The 12,250-nt window shown below is 34.0% G+C and overlaps 1 long non-coding RNA gene and 1 pseudogene across 1 annotated transcript; both read right to left on the reverse strand.

The window, feature by feature from the left end:
* Nucleotides 1-1,179: 1,179 nt before the first annotated feature.
* On the reverse strand, nt 1,180-10,725 carry LOC126726090 (glutamate receptor 2.7-like; annotated as a pseudogene).
* Nucleotides 5,973-7,710, reverse strand: LOC126726091 (uncharacterized). The gene is made up of 3 exons (XR_007655683.1): nt 7,522-7,710; nt 6,850-6,925; nt 5,973-6,473 (listed from the first exon to the last, which is right to left on the reverse strand). It is a non-coding gene; the product is annotated as an uncharacterized LOC126726091 (long non-coding RNA).
* Nucleotides 10,726-12,250: the final 1,525 nt, after the last annotated feature.

The raw sequence follows: 12,250 nt of genomic DNA on the forward strand, positions 1-12,250 counted from the left end.
CACTTTTTGACTAGGGGCATTGGTACCTTAAGTCAATTCATTTTCAAAAAATAAATCTCTGGACTAGAGGCATTAGCCTTCTTGGTAAACTTTTTCTAAAAACTTTTTTGTTCATTCAAAAACACCAAGATTTTTCCAAAGCCTTCCTTTCAAGGACTCCAATTTTTTTCAAAAGCCTTCTTTTTAAGTGAATACAGGAAGATCCATTTGAAAAACCTTTTTCCAAATCATAATGATTAATTGCACTACCAATCAATTTGTTCCAAAGTGGGATTTAACTTCATTCAATCCATGTAAAATATTTAGAATATGAGAAGAAAATGTCCTAAAAGGCAATCAAAGAAATCCATCTATTCATTCAAAATTCTCAAACCATATAAACTCAATCTATATCTCAAAAAAATTGTCACATCATTGGAGCATTTGTACTCCTATTCCAAGAATAATTTATTAATAGAGTTTAAGTCACTGTGCTTACAAGAAAGTATCACTAAGGATAGGAGGCCACCTTTAGTAAGCTACATTATTCCTTGACACCCATTACAATAATTATTCATTGCTAGCCAACTTGGGTCAAAATGGCCAAATACCACACTTTTGCAAAATATTTTGCAATATACCACCTTTTTGAAACTTGAGTTTGTGAAACTCAAGTTTGCCGTGTAACTCAAGTTCCATAAACTCAAGTTTTTTGAAAAAATAGCCTTCAAATTTGCCAAAAAAATTTTGATAGAACTCGAGTTCCCCAAACTTGAGTACCCAAAAAATGGTAGATTCCTACATATATCCGAAACAATAATAGATTGATATATATTTCGGTAAACAGTGCTATTGTGTCATTTTGGCCCAAATGGTGTAGCAATATATTCTTCAACCATTAAATTCCTCAAGTGGCTAGCATTGTGACCCATATATTAATGGATTTCTTGGGTGATACCAATGTGGGTTCGACTATTGATGTGTTTGTTTTCCAGCACACGATTATTGAGACGAAACTGTTTTTGATCAAAATGAAACTTATTCTTGCTATGATTTAGTTCTTTGAGTTCTTTTACTCACTTAAATTTAGCTGTTGTAAGCAGCATTCAAGGTTGATTTAGGAACCATTGCATGTCTGTTTTGGGAATGCATCCGTGTGAGTTTTGATGATAACTTATTTGCATTCAGAGGAATGGTTTTATAATTTTGAAAATTTGTATATTATATCATATATTGTTTGGTTAAATGAGAAGTTGAGAAAGCTACTACTTTTCTCATAAGTTACATAAACAGTGAATGGGAGCACAAGCTTGCTTCAATTCTTAGTAATTATTTGTGATGGAACTGGAAGTGCCCAAAAAACTTAATATCAAAGATTGCTTTCAAATATTTGTGTTTCTTTTTAATGATCAGGAGTTTGATTGCATTTCAATTTGTACTGGCAAGGAGGACTCAAATTCAAGGTGCTCTGGAGTGTCGAAAGTGCTACTGAATTCCCACCTCGAAGAGCAATCATTTACATCCGTTGTGTCTTGAGTTGTATCTAATGTGTCTGCCAGAGTTGTGCCTCTTCTTGGGTTTCTAATATAAAACTCTCTAACTATTTTAACTGCCTCCTTCCAAGCTCTCTCTTCGTCAGGAGTTGCATTTCCTTCAGTAGCATCTTGATGTTGCTCACGACTTTTGGTTAAGAAAATTAGGGATAGAAATAGACAAATGGTTGAAGTGGCAAAAGATATTAGATAGAGAACCCCGAAGATTTGGAGGCCCAAACTTTCAGGTTCGCTGGAAGTTGAGTTGGTTGAGCATTCATGTGAGGGAGTCAACCATTCATCCTCAAGAAACTTTGTCTCTCCTTTCTCTGATAGCTTTAAAATTGCTTTAGAAAAATCCCTTGCAATTGGCGAGCCTTTCGGGAAGACCTGTGTGGGAAGCAAAATAAGTTATCTATTGTATTCTTTAGAAGAAGAAACAGGTTAATTTCTAACAATCCTAAAAACATGGAAAAGTAAAAAAGTTTTTGTTTTAATATCTTATTGTCTCTGTTAGAAACTATAATCATATATGTTGGAACACTCACATAACCACATAAAAAGTTATTAAGTGGTGTAGAATTAAGGAAGCTTATGTATGTGTGTGTATATATATACTAGTGTGTGTCTGTGTATGTGTTTGACAGAAAACTTAGGATCCATTTGGTAATGTTGTTCTAGTAACATTGTTTAAGTATTGTGAAAATACGTGTAAGTGAAAAATTTTTGTGAAAATACATGTTGTGTTGTTTAAATAACGAAAACTGTTGTTCAAACAATGTTACCGAACAGACTCATATAGTACAGTTGTTTTAAGATGGTCAAACAAAGGTGTCATTAAATTAATAAGGTCTGGACTCTGGCATAATGTTTGAGTTACTACTCACAAAGCCTAATCCTCCAAATCTGTTGGTGCGTATGGTAGCAGTGTAACCCTTAGAATACTTATTAAGGAAAACTTTCTCATATGGTAGTTCAAGAAAGGCAGCAGCTATGTTGTTGCTTCTGAATTCCCCTGGATATTGGTCTTCACTGCTGACGTTCACAATATTTTCTGGCTTGAATTTAATCACATTCTCCAAAAACCAAATAATTCCTAACAAATGAGTCACCATCGCAACCAATTTTCAAGTTGTTTGCCTTCAAAAACTCAATGTTTGTAACATTTGGTCGCAATTTTTGAAACAGTGAGCATAGAAGATAGACTAGCAGTATAGCTTGAGGTTAGGATCAACACAATAAACAGCCACACTACAATCACCAAACGTGTGAAGTTGTTATTGATTTTTTCCCCTGCAACAAAAAACAACGTGCTATGAGTGCTTTCTACTCATATATAAAGCATTGTTTCCATTCAGTAGCACTCTAATTATATTTTACTTCTCTTGTGATTAACATGTTAATAATTAAGCAGGAGCTGGCAGAATACTATAATTAAATTCAGCCAGTTTAGGAATGCACTTTCCTTTTTTTAGAAACTTAAGGGTGAAATTTTATTATTGAAATTATCTAGACTAAAGACACACACACACACACACACAAATCCAATTCTCACACTAGGGTGGCACTCCATTATTTGAGCTGCTATAAGGAAACAAATTTTCCAATGTTCTACTGACTAGTACACATAGTTAGACTTCTTAAAGCAATAAAATTAATACTTACTATGTGCAAAGAACAAGGACGAGAAGGTAAACCAAAGTGCAGTGCTAATCTGATTCTTCCATGGGCCACTAAATTCTGGATTGGATTAGCGCTCCAGGAACCAAACAATGAGCATTGTGTATATCATGATAGCAGCAGTCACCAACCACGTCCCTGGTGAAAGGCTTCGTAAACATCAATGGTGATCCTTCAGGTTTTGTTGGAACAATCATGGCCAAACCTGACTCAGCATATGGAAGGGTAAAATCCACATACTGCAACCGGTCGGCTAGTATGGTGATGTCACCAATGACAGCATCATAAGTCTTTTGTTGCATTCGGACCTACATGACGAGGATAAACCTTAATTAGAATTATATAATTTTAACCAAATAAAATAGTTAAAAGCACAAAAAAAACGTATTAGTTACTTTCTACCGTTTTATGAGACTTGTTTGATCTATGGTCTCTCTAAGGTTAATCATCTACTTGCTGAAGTGATCTATTAAGTTTTTCCTTTTATTGGTGTTTTTGTGTTTTTTTTTTTTTTTTTTTTTTTTTTTTTTTGTGCCGGGGGGGGGGGGGGTTGTCGTACATCATCAGATAGATTTCCAAAAAGCACGTGTAGATGGCACATGATAGTTTTAGAATTTAGGGTTGCCTGTTTATGTTAGAAACAATAGATAGAATGTGCACATTGTACTGCTTGCACCAAATATTATATTATTACCTTATTATGAACGAGGACTTTTCAATGAATGAAAGACTGAAAAGTGTTACCTTATCATAGACATGATGAACAAGGTCATCGTAGGTGCCATTATAGGCCTCAAATTCGTAAGGCAAATCATATCCTAATAGTTTTAACGCCTTTTGGAACATTTGAATGCAGAAACCATCATAATAGTTTTTATTGGGTTTGACCTTCATAAACTTATCAAATGTTGTTCTGCCTGGAACTCCAATTTTTAATGGCTTTGCTGCAGTAGGCATTTCCCAACCTTTTGGAGTTTGATTTAAGTTCCCTGGCCAAATTACAGGACCAACCAAAGTATTTGTGGTATCATTAACATTTCCACTTCCATTTCTCTCTTCAATTTTTTCTTTTAAAGGGTTCACAGAGAACCCAAAGCCTGGTGTCCAGAAGTCTATTTCTTTGTATCTCTTCCCAACCACATTTACAATCCTCAAAACAGGAGGTTCTGATAGCTGGCTTTCATCAAAATATATTTTGCCACTCAAACCTGAAAAATTGCTTGATAACATATTGTGTAGCAACATCTCTGGGCTACTAGTGTTACTAGTCATTCTTTCTATTGCTTGTATAACAATTCCAATGCTATCATATGCTCGCAGAGCAAAAAACCCAGGTTCGGAATTATCTTCCTCTGGATATTCAGTTCTGAAAATTTTCTGGAATTGCGCACGAAAATCTTGGTAGTTTGCGCTGCCTTCAATATAGTGGGTTTTGATTCCTAAAGCACCTTCCATAGAGGAAATAACTGAATTGCTAACAGAGCCCAACAATCTTGTAATGGTATCTGGAATTATCCAAACGGATTCTGCTTTTACAAGTCCCGTCTCCTTAGCTTGTTTGAACAAGTGAATCACCATTTCTAGTGATGAATTAAGAACAATAAAAACCCGAGATTGTGTTTTCAGAAGCTTAACCATCTCTTCATGAACAAACCCTTCTGGATCAGACAAAGAAGAAAATGGTGGAAGGACCAAACGGTACTCAATCTCTGAACCAACATTTTGAAGAGACTCAGATAAGAGTGATAACTTCCCAGAATCACCACCATATGCTTCATCTGCATAAATCACTACGACCCTTTGCCAATTGTATGCATGAACAATATCCGCAATGCATTTTATTTGTTCCGAACCATTTGTAGCCATTTGTATCAAGAAAGGCCAGCGAAGTGGCATTAGAGGTGGGGTGATGGCTGATGCTGCAAATGAAATAACCGGAACATGAGCTTGGCCTCCAAGATCGGCTATTAGAGCTGCTTCATGCCATGCATGCATGCCAATAATTACTTTCACATTTTTTTCTCTAATCATCTCTTCTGCTGCAACCAAAATTGAGATATTATATCAAGTATCGACGTAATTATTTAAAAACAATCTTGAAAAGTATGATATGGAAGGAAGTGGGCTCGTGTGTTAAAAGTTTGTCCCATGTTATAGTTAATTATATGGTAGTTATATGGTTCGGTCTAACCGCATATCCACAACAAAGACCTTTGGTTACATTTTTACTATGCTCAACTATTTACAATGAACCCTAAACATGATATTTATAAGAGTTAGGGTTAGCCCTGGTTGAGCCTATAATATATTCGGGCATCCTAGACCTTGACATAGGTTGAACCAAAGGTAAAAATGCTTGATGCCTGAGTTTGGAATATAAACTTGTGAAGGTCCATTAAAGATGTATTGAAAGTGTCAATGAATGATTGGATTGGATGAAGGATAAACTAAGCATAACATGGAATAAATACGTGAGTGAGTTAGTGAATTTCACGTTGAACCCAAAAAGAAGAGATGCGTCAATTTGAGTGATTTAAGAGACTCATATGGGAAAATAGACCTAAAATCAAAATATATGCAAAAAAGGGAATTGGGAATACCTAGTTGGAGCTAGGGATGGCCATGGATCGGGTATACCCATACCCGACCCGAAAATTTTACCCATGAATACCCGATCATCAATACCCGATAATATCCATACCCGAATCTTACTCGAACATATTATCCATAGATATCCATACCCTACCCGAACCCGAAACCCATTTAATTTTTTTTTTTTTTTTTTATTCAAAACATTATAACATAAAAACTAACCAATCTTAAAAAAGAAAAAACTAATCAATAAAAAAAATGTGATAAATGGAAACCAAGAAATTTTCATTTATATATCATAATAGAGTCATACCATATCTAAACTTTCATAACACATTCATATATCAAAACATAAAGATTGCAAATAAGAAAAAAAAGCATAAGAAGTTTATAACTTTGAGTTGACAAATAGCTCCTTCATTGTATCATCATGTTCTGACAACCATATACACTGGCAACCATGGTCCCAAAGAGAAGACTAAGGATTTGAAGATCAATTGCATCATATTCAGTCCTCCCAACTGGTAGAAAAGGAACAGCTGGGAAAACTGCCAATACCCAGAAGATTGCAAAAGTAATTGAGCCTAGAACCACTTTTACAGAAGAAGCCAAAGCCATTTTTGCTGCTCAGCAAGAGAAAATCTTGTTGTTATACTATTCCAAGGGCTCTATGTTAATGAAATTCCCTAGCTGTCCAAAATTATAAATCAACATACAAGAATTTCAGTTAGCATGTCCAACACTCCAACCAAACAGCAGAGACAGTTCTTCAATCCTTCGAAGGAGTTCTAAACATGTTGGAAGCACAAAGACCACACAACCGACACATTTTCAGCTAGTTTATAATTTTGAATAAGAAACTGGACCATCAAATGCTAGAGAGACATAATTGACATTAGTAAGACATAGTTTCCAAAAACCAATGTCTTTAAGCCCCATGATAAAAAATTAATCACCAATTGGGCAGTTGCCAAGTAGAATTTATCACTTCATGGTGAAACATGAAAAAGCAACTATCCTAAATCTTCATGGAAAACAGCAAAATTCATAAGAAAAATTATCTTACAACTCTCCGGAGAATAGGCTCCAATGATGAACAAAGTTTCTGCCGACTATCCACCTTTAGAGCTTCAACAATTACACTGCAAGAAATCGGATCTTTTGAGAAACAATATCTGAAGGCTATCAACATTGCAAGGGAAATACAAAATGAAAGACTTAACACATAACTCCACAATATTGCTGTTGGAAATTCAAAGTTAAAAAGCCAATTCAAACTTTTAGGTACAGAAGCAGGGATGTTTGGCACATACCCAGTTGATAAAATTCAATCAAAAACCAAATTTGACACATACCCAGCTGAATTCAAACTCTAAAATCAAAATCTAACACACACCCAGACAACAAATTCAACAAGACAACACAAGTAAACAACATGCAAAGAACAAAAAACTCACCAGTTGACAAATTCAGTCTAGAAAAGGAAACAAAAGCTAATTATCAACAAAATCCTCCCAAAACGTCAAACCCAGATAACCACAGAAAAGAATTTTCTTTTGAAGCCAAACTAGCAAAAGAGGGAAAACCAATGGGTATGAAAATGTTTCCTCACATTTCTGACCAACCAAACCAAAAGTTAGCACCACCTCAGTCAATCATATGACATCCAAAAAGTAAAATTAGAATTCAAAATTTTCTGAGCAACCAAACAAAGACTATAAGAGAGAGAGATAGATACCGTGGAGGAGGTTTTCAACGCGATTGGCGATTTGGAGGAAGGTAGGGGCGGAAATGACGGCGAGGAGAGGCGGAGACTGGAGAGAGTGACGGTGAGGAGAGGCGGAGACTAGAGAGGCAGAGAGAGAGAGTGACGGTGAGGACTGGAGAGGCAGAGAGAGAGAGAGAGTGTGAGACTGAGTTACGGTGAGAGAGTTTAGGTTTTTTTTTTTTTTTTTTTTTTTTCTTCGGGTAATATCCATACCCTACCCGGTTAAGCTCTACCCATTAAGAACCGGGTATTACCCGAAATATTTGGATCGGGTAGGGTTGGATATCCATTACCCAATGGGTATGACCATCCCTAGTTGGAGCAAGTCAACCCTAATCAACCAGTTATCTACAATGGTTAAGGTCAAAGTCAACGTGGTTAAAGATTTTGGATAGGTTTAATTGGTTGGATTTGGTGTGAATCCGCAACCGAATAAGGATTCGGTTCGAGTTTCATAATAGACTAGGTTATAATTGAGTTAACTCGAAAGAATGTATGTTATTGAGCATTGACATAGAAAATGACATGGCATTGACATTGCAGGTGATGTTTAAATGTGGACATTGTAGATGATGTGGTAATGGTGTGGCAAAGACTATTGATGTGGCATCCACTCTAGCATCGATGCTAATGTGACATGTTAATGACCAAAAATGTGACGTGTTACAATGTGACATCTCAGATGATATCATAGATCGATCTGAGCCGGTATGTGTAGTGTGTGGCAAGTGGGTAGGTGCAAAGGATTAGATCTGAGCTGGTTTGCGTCGTTTTTTAAATTGACTTTAGGTCTTTCAAATGGTGTGCAAGCTAAACTGTGATGTTGCCATATTTATGGAGTTGAAGTGTACTGGCTTTGGTGCAATTATCCGTAATAAAAGGGGTGAGCTAATGACTGCCATGTCTGTCGAAGGTCCAACAGTGATCGATAGTGAAGAGGCGGAGATCTTAGCTTGCAGGAAAGTTATGGAATTTGTTGTTGATGCTGGGTTCTATGAGCTAGTTGTTGAGGGAGATAATGTCAATGTTATGAGGGCAATTTCTTTCTCAACTCCTAATTTTTCTTTGCTTGGAAATGTGATCGAAGATGTACAGTGCCTTGTCCCTGGGCTACACTGGGTTTCTGTCAAATGTGTTAGGAGAAGTGGAAATAAAGTGGCACACGCCCTTGCTCGCCATGCATTAGGAATATCATAGATGAAATGTACTGGATGGAGGACACACCCCCATGCCAGCTGTGGAAGCATTGTACCAAGATTCTATTACTTTGCTTAATTGAAAGAATGAATGTCTAAGTTTCAAAAAAGAAAAAGAAAAAGAAAGATGTCCTATATCATAACTGGATGAAGTTATTTTTTGATACAAAAATAATTGATTTTTAAATATTAAAAGGAAACTTCAAACCTACTATCAGCAATTGATGACTTAATTTGTTTTATCATATAGGGGTGAAATTGAGGACAGAGCTATATCGAGACTATATGGGGGTGCCATACTATCTAATAATTTATGTTTTTTTTTTTTTTTTTTTTTTATTATCAAAATTAATATTTTTTTAAAGTTTTTTGCGTCCCAAATAAAAGAATTGCCCGCTAAAAAAAATTATAATGAATTTAAAATAAAATAAAAATAAATAAATAAATAAATAAAACTGTACAAGATTAGAAATAAATTATACAACGTCTATAAAATTCCAACTCAAATTCGTTAGTGTTATGAAAATACTTCATAAAACTCCAATACATATTGTTATATATGTTAGGGTCATATTTTTGTATATTGGCTTAATCTGACTCAAAATGCACTTTGTAAATGAAGTTATTCTTTCAAAATATAAAGTCAAACATTTAAGAGGTTCAAAATCTAATAAAGTAAAACTATTGCATAACACATGAATAAAACAAAATTATAACACGTATATTGGATGAATGTAATTTAAATTTAATTTTTATTATATAATAAAAATTATAGATCATTAATTACTCAATAAAATATAACCTTTCAATTTTATATGAACGATAGTTTTTAAACAAGATGTTAAAAACCAGAAGAAAAAAATAATAATTCAGTTTTTTTTTTTTTTTGGTTATCTCCAACAAAATATAAATTTTTTGCTCACCTAAATAGCGAACATATATAACTGCATATAAGTGTGTGTCTATGTATATATATTGAGTTTAGTTTCATACAAATTCATTTAGACCTAGAGGGGGCTTCCCAAAACCATATTTCTGGCTCGATTCTAGGATGAAATGCTTTTAACTCAACAACAAACTATTTCGGCTGGAGCAATCATCACCTTAAAGAAAGTACTTAATATTTTCAAGACGTCTCAAAGTCAGCATTAATCTTCAGTTCATAATATATATATAATTAATTAATGTTAACAAAATGTGCAAGTGATAGTGACCACTTACCAGCAGAAGAGACTCTGAGGGACTCCTGCATATAGAGAGAAAGTTTGTGAGTCATTGAACTGGTGTTGTACTTTTGAGCGGCAAGTTCCATTGCTATTTTCTCTTCTTTTCCAATACGGGTATTCACATCAATGATCAAACCTACTCAGGTAACATCAATGTTGTTGGCTTCAGCTCCATGAGAAACAATAAGAAGAAAAAAGATTAGTACTGGAAACAGAAACCAAGATTTTGGTGTCATGAGTTGGAAAGGCATTTGGGAATCTTGTGTCTTCGTGTGGGATACAATGACTGGAGCGACAGTACTGGTTGGTTGGATATACAATATATGGGTTGATTAACGAGTGTTTTCAAGGCATTTGTTGAAGAACCATTTTAAGAACAATGTAATATTGTGGGAGATTCTAATATCTTAAATGTACAAGTAAAAAAAATGCGTTATTTCTCTAAGTGTGGAATCTTGTGTGTCTTTGACTTCATCTTCTATAAGAGAGATTGGACATCTTCCTGGAATTGAGATTTGGAAGGACATGCACTGATTATTCCAGGAAAGAGAGATATCTTTGAAAGTAAATATGTGGTGAGAATGAAGAATGGGGAAATGTACTGTTTCCTGCAATTCTATTGATATCTTAGTGGTCAAGAAAAAGAGTATTGAATTCACAAAAAATTTGACTATATTTTTGACACTTGCTAATGTAGCAAACTTGTTCTAATTCTTATTTGAGTCCACAAATAACAACTCTTTTACCTATCTCCAACAATTTATCACATTTATAAGCATCAAATTTGTTGTGTCTATAAACTTTCTCCCAAAAAAAAAAAAAGAGTTACTCTTGCTAAAAATTAAAGAGAGATGATGAATACTTCAAACTCTTTAGATAGTGTGTTGGACTCAAAAGAAGTGGGAAATTGGATTGTAGTTTATCAAGCAATGCACAAGCTTTTACTTGAGCATATGACTTTAAATGAACCAAGCTATTAATAAGCAGCTTGGACTTGGCTCAATAAAAAAGTCATTCATGTTAATTTAAATTTTTATAAACACGATAAGGATTGAGCCTTAATTTTAGGCTTGTTTAATAAACAAGCTAAACCCAAGATAAAAAGTTTTTTCATGCATAGACTCGTAGACAATAAATTTTGATAAATAAAATAAAAAACAAAACGAGTGGTAATAACTTGATATTAACTTGGAAATAAACTCATATTTTACTAAGCCTTTAATTGATTGGGAATTGAGACCACTCATCCAAACCGAATGGGTTTGATAGCATGCTTAACATGGGATAAATAATGTACTTGTATTAGATTTCAAGTTCAAGAATATGATATTGAGTTTGAGTTTGAGCTTGAGCATGGTTTGAATAATGAATCAAGCCAGCCAAGCTGGGCTCAAAATTTTAGACCTTTAGACAAGCTTAAAGCCTTAAACTCAAACATTGTTTGCAAGGCTTGGTTTAAGCTCTTGCCAAGCTTGAACGTTTTGCATTTGTTGTCGAGTCAAACTTGAATATTCAATACTTAACAAAACTCGATTTATTTACTGCCTTACCTAAGTGCAACACTATGCATGTTGATGTGTAAGTGAACAAACAAGACCAAATATTCTTTGTTGCTAACTTTGGAGGTTTTATCTCATAGATTTTATTAATGGATATCCTTGTGTATTCTTTGAGGCCTTAAAACAGTACCACTCATATTAGAAAATAGTATAAATAAATTGGATTTCATGCTTAAAATGACTTGAATCTCTATAAATATAGTGGCTCGACTATATTATAAAATTTTACCTTAACATGCAGTTGCATTGAATATGATCCTTATATCATCTTATCCTTATAATTTATATATGATAAGATTACATAAACATGGATTTTTTTTTTTTTTTTTTTTTTTATCAATTTTTTACCCCATTAATCAAAGCAATATAATTAAAATTTTCATTCGGTGCTCTAAAACATGTTTTTTATTTATTTTGCATAATATTCGAGGAATCTAACGGTAAATTATTTGCATAATATTTATTAAAAAATATAGTTTTCAATCATTTTTATATTAAATGCGTGACACAAATCTAAAACCTAGATTATTTCCCCCAAAAAAAAAACCTAAAATTAAATTATTTACAAAAAAGTTGAAACAAAAAAGCCAAAAACTTTTAGCCAAAATTTTTTTGTAAACAGATCTCGGCAAATACTATAATATCGTTGAGATTTTTGCATTTTGCTATATATAATAATATCTAAATATAGATATTCATTGTAGCAACACTATACTTA

The sequence above is a fragment of the Quercus robur genome, chromosome 5 (genome assembly GCF_932294415.1).
Source record: "Quercus robur chromosome 5, dhQueRobu3.1, whole genome shotgun sequence".
In the NCBI taxonomy this organism is placed as follows: Eukaryota; Viridiplantae; Streptophyta; class Magnoliopsida; order Fagales; family Fagaceae; genus Quercus; species Quercus robur.